This window comes from Channa argus, chromosome 1, assembly GCF_033026475.1.
Source record: "Channa argus isolate prfri chromosome 1, Channa argus male v1.0, whole genome shotgun sequence".
NCBI classification, from domain to species: Eukaryota; Metazoa; Chordata; class Actinopteri; order Anabantiformes; family Channidae; genus Channa; species Channa argus.
The window spans coordinates 44,257,601-44,274,846 of NC_090197.1; the positions used below are offsets into that span (position 1 = coordinate 44,257,601).

At 39.1% G+C, this 17,246-nt stretch overlaps 1 protein-coding gene across 10 annotated transcripts in view; it reads right to left on the bottom strand.

Moving 5' to 3' along the window:
• macrod2 (mono-ADP ribosylhydrolase 2) overlaps positions 1 to 17,246 on the bottom strand; it is a 393,934-nt gene that overhangs the window by 339,783 nt on the left and 36,905 nt on the right. The gene's annotated exons all lie outside the window — the stretch shown is intronic.

Sequence of the window (17,246 nt, forward strand, 5' to 3'; positions counted from 1 at the left end):
GAATCTTGAGTAGACAGCTTTGCTCCTAAAGTTAAGATGAGCAATCAGATGTTAAGTTTGTGTCTCTAAAACAAAGGGAAAGGTGGGTCCCCATAGTCCTGTTGTGTACTGGTTTCGGAAAACTGTCCTAATAAACCACCCGTACCTGTGTGTGTGTGTGTGTGTGTGTGTGTGTGTGTGTGTGTGTGTGTGTGTGTGTGTGTGTGTGTGTGTGGGTCATCCATCCATCCATCCATTAATACTCCCAAAGGGATCCACTGCCTTTGCTGTGTAGCATTTTAATTAATGCTGCAATGACAAAGTGGATCTGGCAGGTTATGTATGTCTTAGGGCTGGGGTGAGAAGGTAGTGAAGATAGAGAAACATGACCGTGTGGTTAATGCCAAAACCACCCAAAGGCACAACCCAGTGAGCAGCAGGTCCACTCTTGGACAGGTGCTCCTGCCGGGGTCACCCGCCAAGTCCATAACCATGCAAAGCCACCGTCTGTCACCACGAATCCAGCCCACTTGACCAGAAAACAGGGGTGGGGGGAACAAATGGCCTCAGTTGACTCTGGTAAATGTTATGAATTTTTAATAGAAACAGGGAATATAAACATCTACTTATATTTAGGCTCTTCTTCTATTAGAAAGTAGAAATGTACTGGTTGGTGTTTTGCTTGGATTGCCTGCTCATTTCCCTGACTTCTGGTCTTGTCCTGAGGTGCAGTTAATTTGAGCAGTTTTAATGTGTATTTGACAGAGCGTAGAAGATGTATTATCAACAGTGGCTTCTTTGCATTGTGAAATTTGTCATTTCAATGGCCATTTGAGCTCACATTTCACACCAAGTGTGGTTTGAATATTAAGTTAGTCCTACATTTAAGACTAAAGAAATCCTTGAAAAATGCTAATCTTCTTTGTGGATGATTAATAATTGAAACCTTTAATGTGGTGACCATTGTTTCATGCCCTAGAGTGGGCCAGGTTGGGTGACTGCACACACTGGAGGTGAAACTCAATGTGGGCCAGCTTGTCCATGCTTAATCATGTCCAGCCAGAATACTAAATACTGTGAAGGTGAACAGTGTGACGTGTCCCAATGACAAAATTGTATATCACAATGACAATGAGAAAATGCTTTAATTGATACGTGCAATAAATATAGAGGGATTTGTCTTACTGACAAATTCCTCAGCATTGAGAAAGTGCAACATCAACAGGTCATACAATGCAAGGTCAAGACGATGCATATAGACAATAATATAAAGTTTATTCTTAAGCCATCTCTGTCAGTCAGTGGGAAGGGTACTGTAACATTGAGTTTATATCTACTGTTGCTGTTTTTCTCCTAAATTCTATAACGGTTGCCCCTGCAGCCCCTCAGGCCATGTCCCATCTGTGTTTCTGTCTTGGATTGAAATATACATGGTTCATGTGCAATAAGGCCAGTTAATATAATAGAAACATTGCAAGAGACTGTTAATCAGAAGAGCAAATAGCTTAAGTATCGACAGGATACTCAACTAAGAAAATGGCTTCATTGGACACCTGTCGTTTAAGAGACAGCAATTATCAAGTTTTATAGCAGATTACAGTAGCTGTTGAGAATGAGAAAGGTTTTCACTTAGCTGTTGGAAAATGTGAGCGGCACAGAGAAATGTCTGTAATAAAGGGACTTTTGTTCAGAAGCTCAATTGCTTGAGTTTACAATACAATCATGGGGTCTCTCACATACCACCAGCACACGATCAGTGATATTAGATGCTCAACTAATAACATATCCTTTTCTGGAGAGAGAGAGAGAGAGAGAGAGAGAGAGAGAGAGAGAGAGAGAGAAAGAGAGAGAGAAAGAGAGAGAGAGAGAAAGAGAAAGAGAAAGAGAAAGAGAAAGAGAGATCTATCATAAGACATACTTTATAAACTCCTTAATCAAAGACGTTCTAGTAACTTGTGCAAAAGACCACAGTAAGCAAGCTGTGGAGCAAGCTGCTAATTATCCATCTGTTAATGTCATGGTGGAATAAGCAAAGTCACAGACGTATAACTTGCCACTTTCTTAGTCATGTTCAACACTATTAAAACAAACCTTCTGTCTGTCATTTCAAATCAAAAGGTATATACATTTGTGATTCTTTCTAATAGAAACTACCTTTAGCTGACCAGAAATACCACAGACAGAATGAAAAGGATAAATAAAAAATAAAAAAAACATTGCAATAGGGAAATGTGAGAAAAGTTTTGCCACCAATGCATAGCCTGTCTTTTGATTTTATCTGTCAATCATGTACAATCTGCCCGAGGACGTTTGTGTACATGCATTTTGTGTCAAAAGACGCTAATGAATTATTGCAGACATAGAAGCTGCAATTGGGGGGACGATGTGAATACTACTGCAGACATATGCCCTTATTCTAAAAATATAAATGGTTTACCATAATTTAATATTAACCTGTGAATACATACATAGCGAAGTGTTCAAGAAACAAAGAGTCATACCTTAATGAAAACAAGACCACATGCTCCAAGGTATGTTCACACTCCAGGCATGCGCAATTCAAAATCTTAAGTTGGCAATGAATTAAACTCCAGGGGTTTGTCTTACCACTTGGAGTTCTCCTAAATCTTCCTCTTTTATCCCACCGTCATCCCTCTATGTTCTGACCTATGAAAACTGCTGAGATCAACTTTACCTTCAGAATAAATACAAGTCTAAGTGAAGAGAAAGAGCTGACTTTGTTACTAAAGATGAGATTGTGGTTCATAAATGGATTGATTATTCCCTCAGCAGCTGATTTAATTTCATCATAATAATTAAACAACAATTAAACATCATAACTATACTGTATTCATTATTAAGCTGTTTTGTTGTTTTTAAATGCATGCTATAGGTCCACCTGCAGCTTTTGTTGTTGATAGGACTGCAGACATTAGAATTTCTGATATAAGCATGAGAGTTGAATAAAAACTGATATTCTTTATTGTTTATTAATTATTTATTTTCAAACCTTTGACTACTGCTTGTGCAAAATTTGTTCTACAGTCCTATTAGAAATATTTACAAACAATGCAGCAATATTTGAGGTCTCTTGTTGCACAAAGACCTCAAGTGTGTTTCTCCAGTATTTGTTGCAAATGTTCAAGTTTTGAGCATCATAAATTTCTGACTTAGTATGACTTTTTGATTGGACTGTTTAAAAAATATTAATCTCCTATTCTTACAATATTATGAATTGCATTATAAAGAAATGGACATATTAAAAATGTAATTTAATTTTTTGTCCTTTTTTGTCCAGTTGCATAAAAATTTCAAATCCTTTTTCTGACTTTCTGACAAACCGCATAACCATACGAACATCATTTTTTAAAACATACTTTCTGAGGCTGTGAGGTTTTATACTCTCATTATTAATTTTGTGTCCTGTGATTTTGATGGCATAAAATTAAAATGAGACTGTGTCCAAATGATGGTGCTAATGCTCTGATTGTGTTAAGATAATGTACCTGATGAGGCCATTTCAGTCTGGCTTCATTTTAGCCGACAAGCTTCATTAGTCTCAGCTTCCAAAATGGCACTCGAACTGCACGGCCAAATGGTTATCAAGTGCTAAGAGCCATGCCGGGACCTGTATCACACACCATAAACCTCTGATATTAATTAACATCAGTTGCTCACAGATTTTATTGGGTGATGCCTTTTTAATTGACATTTGCTACGACTGACGAATTCAGAAGGTACACTTCACTGTGGGAGGACAAAAAAGACAAATTAAAGTCAATTAGTTTGAGGCAGACTGAAGGAGGAGATGGCCACACAGATGAGAGAGGAACAGCCAGGCCACAGGAGCTTAGGCGGAGACGGAAATCCAGACTATAGGGAGACCCAGTGTCTGCCAATGTGAGATAAGGGTAGCAGAAAGACTATGGAACACTGCCCTATACTGTTGTTTAGAAAATGGATTGGAGAACAGTGGCCAGAGCTGGGCCTGCAGCAGGATCAGTTTTAAGAAAGCTCTTTTCCAAGAGAGGCCCTCTGATAAGTACAGAACAGCCAACATTTGTTCTTTATTTACATTCTTGCTGGATTGGCTGGGATGAAATATGGAGCCTTTTTTTGGTTTGCAAAGGGGTGAATGAGGTGGTGGGCCAAGTTGCAAGTGAAACCCCAGAAGCCTCGAGCCCTAGAAGACATAGTTTGTAAGTGTGCTCTTTTGAAAGCAGCATCAACTCTCTGCCAACATGGAAAACTGGGGTGAGGTGCCTGGCCTCAGCAAGAGCATCAAGGCCAGCTGGAGAAAAGAGAAAGATGAGTTCAGAGCAAAGTGGACGGGTTTACTCTATGGCTTCTTACACGTAAAACATTTGATTGTGTTTATATCGCATACATGCAGTTTGAGCAGAATTATTATACACCATTACAACAGCTGCTCTGACAAACACAAAGAAGAGACTGTGGCAATCTCTCAAGATGAGATCTCTGGCATGTAAATCTTGTCAGTCCCAAAACCCTTAAACTGAAGAGAGAATTCCTTTTCTAAAAGTATTACTATCACATCAGTGTACAGGGTATAATATCCACGGTGGTAAAGTCTAGAGTCTGTGGTAATATGCATCAAAATCACACAGACAAGAAACTAAGCTCAGGGCTACAAAATGCCAAAATGATTATTTTAAAATTCTTTACATGGACAAAATCCAAATTAGGCTTTGGCAGCAAGATGTAAAACAAGACAAACATTTCTAAAATACCAGTAAAAACCTAATCTATCATGGGGAGATTATGAGAACGGGCATGAATGCCATGTTCTGACATCGGTTAAATTGAAATATTTGGATGTGCTGTCAAATGCACAACAAAAAAAATAACAGTGGTTCTGCTTCTGTCGATAGCTTTCTTAGACATTTCTATTTCTTTTCTGCACTGCATCTTACAAATGTATACTTGGACAGTTTACAAGGTAGACATTGTTTGTGCATCCACAGTGCTTTATTTACATGTGGATATGATGTAAATAACATCATTTTATTATAGGACATGAACTTTTTCACTGTCACTGTAATTTATGTGTGAGAAGCAATGAATTACAGTACATAGAAACACTACACTTTCTTTACAACACTAAGGAGATGAACTAATGTTTATTTAACGTGTTGTCTCTGCTTGTTATTTTACTAAACCTGATCTAACTTATTTTAGTGAGACGTGCAAAAATATTGAATAAGTAGAACTAGAATCTTTGTCTATGCCTGTGGCACCTGGCCTTAATCAATCACCAGTGTAATGAAAACTACACCCCAGTGGCTCTATATTGTTTGCAATGAAGGGTGAAAATTCAATACTTTGTCTATGTTCAGCTTCATTTCCAAGTCAGGGACAATTAAAATCAATCGGTATGACTTCAGAGAGAGTGTTGGAGTCAAATGAGCAAAGTTTTGGCAGTGCTCAATTATTATTAAAAAGAGTGACTGCAACAACCTGCTAAGCAACGTAGAATTAATGCAGTGTAAGGGTAATGCGTGTCCCATAGCAGGAATTTTATAACAATAGCGACAGTAGCAGATTTGTTACTTGAGTTTGTGTTATCATGACATTCATAGCTGTAAGGATCTTTATTTAACTATGATGCTGAGGTCATTTACAGCAACAAAGATAAACGCCTTACGGCTTGAACCTTCAGGAGTTGCCACAATGGAACATGATCCGCGCGTTGATTTGGCATCTGTTTTTGACGCCGGATGCCCTTCCTGCCACAACCCTCCCATTTTCATACAGACTCTTGACCGGCACCAGGGTTCCCCTTGGTGGCTGGGCAGGGCCCAGAGGCCAACTTTGCTGGTACATGGCCTAAAACCAATCCAATGGGCACACAACTATCTATCCATTTAACAGCAGGACGACTGAGCAGGGCAAAACAAATGGATTACTAAATGAGTTCTTTGAATTACTAAGTCAGTAGTAATCAGACAGTAGTCTTTCATATGGGACCATGAATAAAAATGTTCACAATGTATGCTCTAATAGCAGTTTCTAAATTAAGCGGTGGGCCAAACTAGTAACAAGATAACATTGCTACCCCTAGATTCAGGCTGCTAGCATGGAAGACAACATGAGACATTTTGTCCTTGCACAGATGTACTTTCTTACACATCATTGCCGGATCCAGTAGTGCAAGCATGTTGGCATGTCACTGGAACACTACAAAACTTTTTCTATTACCTAAATGGATATAAAAAGTTATAGCTCAACAAATGTAATTTAATAATGAAGGCATATTATCAATGTTAAGATGATGATATTTTGCGCAAAACAAAAGTGCAACAAGAAGGGAAGCCCTGAAGATTAGGACCCAGAGCACAGTGAGCAGAAAGACACTCCTGGTCTGCTACATACAGTCATTAACCTTTCTCCAGCAGAGAAGGCCACGTGCTTTCTTCTTTCATTCTATTCACACACTTCATTAACAAGCTCCCTTTCATTGAGTAATTCCCCTTTCAAATTCGCTCTTTGTTAATTAGAAGCAGGTTTAACCTCACAAAGAACTTCTATTGTGTTTACTTTTTAATATTATTGCCCCATGTAAATGAATTAGCACAAAAAACACTGTCCAAAGCAGACACTTCAAAGATGTATTGCCAAGTAATTGAGCATGGATGCAAACGCATTTGTGCTTTTTCAGTCTAAAATAAAAGCTGGTGTCTCGCCTTGGATTTCTCTTCTGTTGGTGTTCCTAATTAACTCCTGTTTTCAGGGGGGGATTTAAAATAGGCCAATGAAGAGATTCGCTAAAGGGAGGGTTATAATGGCCTCCTCAACCAGTAAATTAACCTTGGCTGCCTTTTTCACCCAAAATGTAACAGGTTTCTAATCAATTTAGGCTGTAGAACGCCATTTGCAAGCTTAAAAAATAAAAAAAGATGCCCAACATGAGTTGTGTCTCAATAATGAATCAGGTGAACAATTCAAATTCCCAAATTCTTTTCACAAAAACTGTCAGGGCACAGTTCCTCTGCTCCTGTCCCTGGAGTCAAATGACCCAATAGTCGAACCACAGTTGCCATGTATCATGCGTCAGGGAAACCAAACAAATGCTCATGGTGAGTAAATCTCACTAGAGAAAGCCCTTTTAGGAACTTATCATCAATGGTCTTTGCTGCCTGCCTGAATCACCTTCTCTTCCACCTCCCTCAACCATCTGCACTGCCCATTTGCACCATCAGCACATTAAATTAACACATTGTCATGCAAGCAAACATAAACACATGCTACTTGTCACACTTACATGCTCCACAGAGGTGCTGACTACAGCCTTGTCTCTAGCCATTAAGGAAGATTATATAAATTCATCAACAGGCATTTCACTTCTTTTCTTTTCAAAGCACTTAAGTGATGATCTCCAATCATAAGAATCTCTAGTATTGTAATAATCAACAGTCAAAATGCTATGCAACAGCCCTGGCTGTGAAGTTGTTTGTCTTTGATGCAGTGCATTTAGTGTTATCATTATCCACAGAGCATTGGCAGAAATGTAAAAACACAGAAACACATCAAAACACTGGGGATATCTGCTCAATGCCGCCGAACACAGTCACAGAAATTACTACATTAAATAATATCATTCTATTCAATAGTCTAAATTAGTCTCTCAATTTGATGAGAGGGGGAGCAAATATGAGCCATCTCCAACACTGCCTAATTGGCAGTGTTTGACTAGCACCACTGACAACAGGGGAGAACAGTCAGTGCTGAGACAGATGAGTACGACTGTCAAGGAGATGGGGTGAGTCTGCCACGGACATGAGTCCCTCATCTTTTTGCCTTACATGCAAATGCTAACAACATTAATAATGGGGGAATGCCATAAAACTGTTTTGTTTTCAGAGTGACGTCACAGCAGACTGTCAAGTAGTTCATGCATATTATGTCGTGGTACATTCAATAGGCCTACAGAGCACTCAAACAACTGTCGATATACATCTGTCTGCATACTTTTGCTTGTATTTGTGTCCTATAACAAATCTGCAGAATGGCACACAATCTAAATAATAAAGCTTTGGCCACTTCCACAAAACTTTGCCGGAGAAAAACAAAACTCAAGATACAAGCACCACATGTCAAGAAATGCAACACAACACACAAAAGTAAACCTGAAAGAATATGCTCAATCCAGATCTTAGCATACTCCAGCTCAAATTCTGCTACAACTAGAGCTACAAGCATTAGTAGTTTAATTAAATCTGTCAGTCTTCATATTTGTTTTATCTGTCGTCGTTTGATTCTTGGGCCTGAATTAGAGGATTTATCACTGGCCTAACCTCTCCAACCCTTAACCACAAGAGGCATTATCTCATCATGGCATACATTCCTGTCAGGTGACAGAATGCAACTGGCATGACTGCATGTGTAACAGAGGAGAAATGAGGCAGTGGTCAGACAGTTGTCCCATGCCACTGGGGACATAAGCAAAGGTGCCAAGAGAGAAACCGTAAATTTAAAATGTCTCCAAATATGATTTTTGCTTAGAATAACAGTAACATTTTTACACTTGCCACAAATATTGCTGTTGCTATATAACCTAAATTTAAAATGTTTATGAAAAGCAAAGATACGTTTATGAAAGATGAGATCTTTATGCCGGTGAATCTATTCTAAGAGCACCATAATTAATCTTGCTGCATAGCATGAAAAAAATAAAAAATAAAACAACCCATCACCAGCAGCACCAGAGCTTAAGAAAAGTAAAGCATTTTGTTTTGGCAGTATTGTTTTTGCAAGTGGATTTTTTACTTTTAATAACTGAGATAATGTTATTATAGAATATGAAAACACATTTTGTGTGTGTGTGTGTGTCTGGTGTGTCTGTGTGTGTGTCTATGTGGGTGTTTAAAAGCAACAGTGAGTGAGACTGAAGGAAGATAGGTTTAAAGACTGCGTACAGTAAGTTGAGAAGCGTACAGCCAGACAAACATTTCCCAATTACCTTCCATTCAAGGTTTTCATTAAGTACTTCCGCATAAGAGTCTGACTGACTGCTCTTTGTCTCCACAGCCATCTGGAGCTAATCAAATTCACAGGCCGTCTCAGAAGCCATCTCAGACTCCCATTATCATTAATCTGGATAGCCATCTCATCGGCACCGTGGTTAACGAACAATGTTAGGGCTAGAAATTCAATTTTCTACAGTTAGCAATTGAATTGGTGATCAATTGTAGCATCTCAGAGATGACGGATTGTCAAAGCGGGGTTCTCCATTGTTCCATTATCGGAATGCTCAGATGAGCTCCTGAATTCCATTAATAAAGCGGCAGCACAGCAGCTGTGCATCACGGACCCGCCAAAGCTGAAACTAGCCGTCACTGTAACTAAAGGATGGGAATGACAAACGGCTACATTTACAAAATGAAATGTACTATATGGTGCTATACAGTATGTACTCACTAAGGAGGCCAAAATCCAAAACATTATTTCATATATTATGTGTGAAATAAAGAATACAAAAAAAAAAAAAAATCTCATGCTATGAGAAACATGGGGGGGAAAATGGGATAGGATTTATGTTTATTGTGGTGATTAGAGTTATCATTGTAACATGACACAATGCAGAACATAATTGTATTACTTTTTCTGGAAGTAAGAAAGTCAGTGCTTTTTGAATTACAGGAGCCCAATTAAATTATATTAACAGACAAGCTAACATCAAGGACCCGTTACTTCATACATAGATTCAAAATTTCAAGGCATATCTTGTCTTGCTATCAACATTAGATGAAAAGATGTATTTTATGTTGCCTCTGTTGCCTTTCATCCGATTCCTATTTTCAAATGTACGAACAACAGAGAGCACAGGATGCATACAAGACTAGAGATGAAACGGCCAAGACGGTGATGCTATTAATTGAGGCATCCAGCTATGGGACATTATTTGGAATTTGCTACAGACACGAAGACTAGCATATTATTTTAGAACTAGTGTAACAAAAAGTAAAGAAACAAATCATTTTTCCATGATAGAATACTTAATGCAATCCAAGTTATTATAATTAAAGAGAAGTGATACATCATTTACATAATGTTTGCTTTAATGGCCTTAGAAGTATCATGAAATTATACACAAGTTGTCAGTATGACAAAGTTATGTTCATCCTTGTCCGTAGTCTCGTGAACAGAGGAAATAGAACATGTGTTGGGTGTTAAGGGGAGCACCAGGCCTTTTCTCAATGCTGCATAAACTACACTTACTGCAGCAGGGTCTATTGAGACAGAGTGCCTGCCACAAGAGCATAAGACTAATGGCATGGTGCTGTTTCTGCTTATGCTGTTACACCTGCCCCAAAGGATAGCTATACTGCTATGAAATTACACCACAACATGTGCTGTTGTGACATTATGGCACTGTATGTAGCACAAATTGACATTAGCAACAAGTAGTATACCCGCATGAGAACAACTTTACTGTTTACTACATTACGTTGACTTCAGATTTACATCAAAATAAAGATTTATGCATAAAATCTGTTCTTAAACATTCTGTTCTGGGCTTCTCCATATAAAAAAAAAAAAAAAAAAAAAAAAAACCTGCCAGAATAAACTGAAAGATGCTTACAATCATGTAACTCTTCACGCCAAAACATTTAATAAATTAATAAATAAATAAATGACTGTCAGGTGCAACAGATGTTTGATTTAATTATTATTTTTTTATTTCTTTTTTTGGGGGGGCACAAGACATAAATAAATAAAACAAAAACTAAACTAAAGTGTCAAACCCATAAACAATCACCACACGTGAGCATGAAGATTATAACAATTTGAATTTTGAAAATTATTACCACTGAATTGTTGCCAAATGAATGCAGACAAAGATGTATGAGATGTAATAAATAAACAAGATTTCACAGTCTTAACTTTATCATAAAAGACTTGCACCCAATGAGAAAGGATGAACACAGAGCCATGAAATTCAACAACAAAATGTTCCTAACACTGGGTTCTCTATACTACCCAGTGACCCCCCCACAGACCTTACCCTGCTTTCCATTCAGCCCCTCAACTGTCCCAAAGAGCAGGGGGGAGGGTAGATATGAAAGCACTTATTTGTTGGCCTTTGTGCAGCGAACTGCTCTGTCTGTGCTCATGCTGGAGTTGCAAACCAGCTCACTTGCATATTTGTGGTTGTTAGAACCCGTGTCTTAGTAACAGCATCAGGCAAGCGGCCTTTGCAGAGAACCTTACTGTAGATATAATTGAGGACAACATAGTCAAACAACAGCGCCTGTTGTCTTAAAGAAACTACATTTTTTAATAATGACTGCGTTTAACGCTCCCATTTGAAACAAAAACAATGGTGCTATACAAAAGGTGTACTTTTCTGCTTTATTAAGGGAGAATGGTTGCAACACCTGGGTATCCGTTTGAGTCAGTGTTCCCTTTATTGTACAAGCTGGCAGAATGTCTTGCTCAGTTCCACCCATTTCCCACGCTTTTGTTGAGTAGAGGTTTTCACAGGACAAATTAAAAGGTATGGGTAAATATGAAAAGCACATGTGGCTGCAACCAAAATGGCATATATTACTCATGCGAGTTCTTTTTGTTTTAGATCCAGATAAGTACATATAATACAATGGAAAATACCATATGTAATCACAATCAGAGGAGAAGACAGGATGTCCAGGGCAGAACTTCCAAAACTCAATTTCCCGTAATCATAATATAAATGTCAGTCATTTTTACACAAAGGGGGAAAAAAACAAAAACATGTTTATTCTGTTATTTTATACCAAATCTGAACAGGTGTCATAGGATTTTGTAACACTGAAGAGGAGAAGAGGGAAGCAGATGTCATTTGGGTATAAGGGGGATAAGGACAGAGCCACCAACTACACAGGACAGTGGCGTCCCTTCTCCTACTCTGTTGGACATAGACTAAGACCCCCTTTGGGGACACTGTGAACTGATCCTGATTATCCCAGTGGGCCTAATCTTCAGAGGCCACTGCTGCCTGGTTGTGTCCCCCCCAAAAAAGACTCACTTCAGTGGACAGAGAATCCCAGACACTGTGCCCCTAAACTGTGAAAACTCTCTGCACAATAGGGACTGAGAAGAGAAAGAAACCCCAAATCCACCCTCTTTCCTCATCCACCCCCTGCACTCCCCATCGTCACACTTGGGAAAGCAAAGGAGCGAAGCCTCATCCTAGGAATCCTGCTCAATATCCTGGGATTAGCTGTGGCCCCTCTCGGTGCCCCTTCTCTCCCTCCTGCTAAGGCTAATTCCGACTGAACTAGTCTTCCCAGTCCCATTGTAAAAACTCCACCACACAAGTGAAACAATCAAATATTCTAAACTTTAATCTCTTACAAGCCCATATCTCAGTTACTCCCGCCTGCATGCACATCCTATTAAGGAAAACAGCCTGGGAGATCGTCAAATACAACCTGCTACACCTAGGTACATATCCACCAGTTTTCAAGGAACCAGAGTGTGATCCAGCATAAATATTCAGGGTGATCAATGAGCAAGTCCATGCCTAAATGTGTCCCTTTGAGTGGGATTGCTAAGCAATCTCAAACACGACTACATTAAATCTCTTACAGCCAGTTGCTTAAGCATTTTGTTTTGTCAAATAAAACTCATTCACATTTTACTTTGATCAGTTCAGTTCAATAGATGGGATTTTGTGCATTGTCATGGTCCATCTTCAGAAAATAAAGATTGAATTTTATATACATTCAGGTTCAATTCAGAGGCTGTCTTGGGCAAACAAAGTGCCCTTCACAAAATATGCAATTGTGTCTTCAATGAACACTTTGAAAAGCGCTTTAAAGCCATCTGTAGAAGCCATTGGAAGTGGGTCCAGCTGTAAAAATATGAGTGCACATGGGACTGCCACCCATGCAGCAAGCATAGTGTGTTTGTGTATCTGCGAGTCAGTCAAAGACTGATCCCATTGCTACCATCTCCAGAACCTGTCACAGCCCTCTCTTTTCTACTTTTCTGCATAAACATATTTATTCACGGAGATCTTACGCCACTAAGAACCACATACATGATCATCTGGATACTCGCTTTTCATGTACAATCTGCACGTTTTTATTTGTGCATCTATGCTTTACCTATTAAGTAGCTGCTCAAAGCTACTGGGAGAAAAAGATGAACACAAGTGAACTCCTTATCAGAATCACATTACCCTCTATCAAATTCTATTTAGCCTCAAAGGATGTTTCTTTGCCTCCTGGAAATACATTCTCCGGTTGAAATTATTTTACCTCTACTGTATGTATCTAATATAATCAAAACAACAATCAAGTGCAAATACCTGACCTGGGCATTAGCAACAGAAAAGCTCCCAGTCTAATCTGAAACTCATCTGCTGCCTATTAAAATCGTATCAAAACAACTTTACTGTACTGACAGTTCAAGGTTAAGTTCATTTGTTTAGGTGTGGCTGTCAGATCATGTCCACAGTGTGTGAAGCTTGGTCATAAAAGGAATCCCTGCAAATCCATGAGGTTGCTTTTGGTACTAACCCGGCCTTCTTTTGTGCTATAAAAGGCCCGTCTGCTTCAGCCACTGTGAGACATACACAAACCATAGCTGTTAATTGGGGCTTTCCCAGGCAAGAGGCAGGGTAGACTTTCTCAGTCTGTTTACTCATATAGGCTTATATCCTGTTTTGCTGCTTGCTTGCCAGTCGCCTTCCTGTTATGGTGGTCATTGTAATGCAGTCATGGATTTGCTTCAGAAACAAGAGTTTGTAAATGTCACACACAAACTGCTACCTGTTAGATAATTCTACAGACATGGAAAAGAAAGGGGACAAAAACAGCTTAGTGAAATGAAAGAAGCAGAGGTGCAGGGGTGCCTCTGAATTGACTCTCACGGAGAGTGGATTTTTGTACAGTGGCACGTATGCAAATCTGGCCATTGGGAATATGCTCTGGCTCTACTGCGCCCTATTCTGATGATGCAGTTCGAGGCAGTGGAGGAGGAAATTGAGTTTAGTCAGATAGAGAAGCTGAGTTAACATGAGGCCTGAAGGAAAAGAAGAGGGAGTCACCTCTGTCCTGTTAGTAGAGAGGCAAAGTTCTCAAGAACCCTGGTAAAGACAGAGCCCCCTATAAGACAGGGATGTGAGGCTCATTGGATCTGAAGCTAATGGCATTCAAATGTGTAGTCTACAGGGTTGGATGTGTAAAGAGAAATGTGGAGTTTAAAGTTTGAAATATTAAAAAACACAGGGTGTCAAAGCATTTCAACAGTACAGTTTATTTTTTTTGTAATCAGCAACACCAACTTTCTAATCCAGTCCAAATCGAGTCCAAAACAGAATTTTCCCACTTTTCCCATCCCTGATGGATTGCCATCCTTTGAGGCCTTTATCTGATGAACTTTACTATAACAGCTGTTGGCTGAAAGCAGAGCATCAGCTCCCTCTGAAATGACTTTAAGGACTTTGTGAGAGTAAGCAACCAGAGAAAAGAGAGAGTGGGTGAAATATTCTAAAGAAAAAGAGCCAAGTAGTGAGAGGGAGAAAGGCTGAGAACCTCTACTAAGGGTGGGAACTTCACCCAAATCCCAAATCATCCCCTCGACATCGTGTTTTAACTTAAGACCAGTACATAGCAGTGTGCAGTTTTCATGCTTTATTCATTTCCCTCACTTGGTTCATATCTAAATCACTAAAACATTAGTGTGGATAAGAGCTTCCCTGCTAGACAAATACACCAAAGTTTGAAAACAAGCTCTGACAATTTAAGAAAACGGGTGGGCTTAGCGATGATAACCAGGATACGGAAGGTTTAGATTAGAGACACAAAAACATAAAGACAGCTTTTCACCTTCTAAATAAGTTAAGAAGATGCTATTCAGCTCAGCCCTCAAGAAGAGTGTTTTACTATCCTGATTCTTTTCCATTTTAAGAATTTTAACACAATTAAACTTGTTTGATTACAAAAAGCACATTGCACTGATTAATTGATTGAATATCATATTTCAAAAAAGGGTAGTTAGAAAATGAAACAGCAGATAGATCAGAAGATTAGTAGCAACGTATTTGTCTGATGTTGACATTAACATTAGCCCCTTCCAAAAACAGCATGTAGCTGACAGCTTTTGGACATCATCAGTACCAAGGAGGCTCCCTTGGTTCTGATTACGATACGCCCCTTCTAAGCTGTAAATCTGATTTGGTTGAAATTTTTCACTTGTGTCGCTTTCACTCTGAAGAAAGAGTGGACGCCAACGGTCACTGTCTGAATAAAAATTATTTGCCAACCCATTAGTCACACAGCTCTAGTTCAGTATATCATAGTGAATAATATCCTCATTGTCCATCTTTCTTTTGGCTTGAAGGTATGTCATGCCTATTAGGTTAGCAATAACATGCTTAACTGGAAAAATCAAAAGGTAACAGGTGTTTCCTCACATAAACTGCTCTGTGGAGAATAATAATCCACATAAGGTGGGGGAAACTAGTTCCTTTATTGGTCTAAAAATAGTATTTTCATTAGAGACACACAAGGAATTTACCCAACAATAGGATAGTGTCTTTACATACAGAGACAGAGTTCAACATTAAAGCTTGCCCGGGGCAACTAAACTCAATGATAGGGCAATTGGAACGCATCATTCGTCTTTCACCCTCCCGTTTGGCTGTCCATCCAGACTAAAACAGCAGCTTTCTTTTTGTAAATGCAAGAGAAGAATGCACCCAACTTAGTTTAAGACCCACTCTCTAACTCTCCAATTTTAGAAGATTGATTTTGTATCATAAAAGATAATACTGCGATACTCAAGTGTATTGAAATTTTTGCTGTGTTACAGCTATGCAGCTAAAGTATATTCAGCTCGAGAGTCAGTCAAGTCAGATGTAGAAGTGCTATAGTCAGTCTTAAAGTGCCTTATTTGTCATTATATTTACAAGGTGAACAGCAAAATTGAGTCAGAGGGTTAGATGGCGGGTTAGTTCTGAGCCACTGCGACTGAGAGCTCCGCAACTATGCGCCAACCTGACCCCGGTCCCTGACACACGTTTTTAAGCATAGTTGTAGCACATCCGTATTTGTCAGCCTCGCAGAAACCTCTCGTTCTCATATGCGTGGTTGATGTCTTCTGACACTACAGCCGCCCCTGCCACCTCTGCCACAAAGATTAAGAAAAGATCCACTAGTCTTAGACTCATGTTACTTAAAGGCTACATTGGTGCTGGCTGCCTGCCTAAGCTGGAACCAGACACACCTAGACTGTGGTTCTGCTTTATAGTTTGAGTGAAAATGCAAAACCAAAAACAGCTCTGCCCGTTTTTACATTGAAAAAGGCCAGCAAATGTAAAAAGTAAAAGATGGGTTGTCGGAGAGCATGTGATTTATTCATGGTCTTTAGATTCACCTTTTCAGATGCTGGATCATGTGAAGCAGAGCATTAACGTCACATGTGCTGGTGCTTTTATGGTCCGTCATCCATTACTACTGATTTACATACCTAAGCTAACACAGTGCTGTAACCAGAGCTGTGCAAATGCCTTTTCCTCACAAGCTGCCAATAACGTGTGTGAAAAGGAACAAGACCTACATGTTTGTGTCAGGTCATTTACCACTACAGTCAAACTTCTCTTCAGCCTTTTCCTGAATGTGTAAAAGTCCTTTGAGAATACAACCCAAGTTATTCTGCAGCCAGGCACCAAAATGGACAAAGTGGAACAAAAAGACTACAAAGTGAAAACTACCTAAATAAAATATGACATGAGAAATCTGAAATTTTAGCACCCAGTCTATGCAGAATTCTTACAGAACTTCCATTTTTAACTTCTGTCTAAATTTCTACTGCATGGGTAAATTGATAGTTGAAACTTGCATGAGGTCCATTATTGCATGTTTACTTACAAGAAACACTGGGGAGTAGGTGTTTTTGTGAGCAACGTGTGGGTGGAGAAGCATCAAAAAGGCCAAATGAAACACTTCCAGTACCACTGAGAGATTAGATGGCAGACTCTAGCTTCAAGATATCACTATTGATTTCCCTCTCTTTCTCCCATTTCTCACTCTTTGGAAAAATAACTTCATCACTGTTCTAACTGACTCATCATGGCACAGACAGAAATCATATTTCCAAGACACCCTGAGAAATGTATTTTCACATCACATACAGCAAGTAATAATCACAACACAGCTTTTTGTTTTGTGGCTAAATATGCCTATGCATGTGTATTCAAGATACAAAAAGAGGTTTCTAAGCAAAACAAAAAAAGAAATTTAACAAAAAGAAATTTG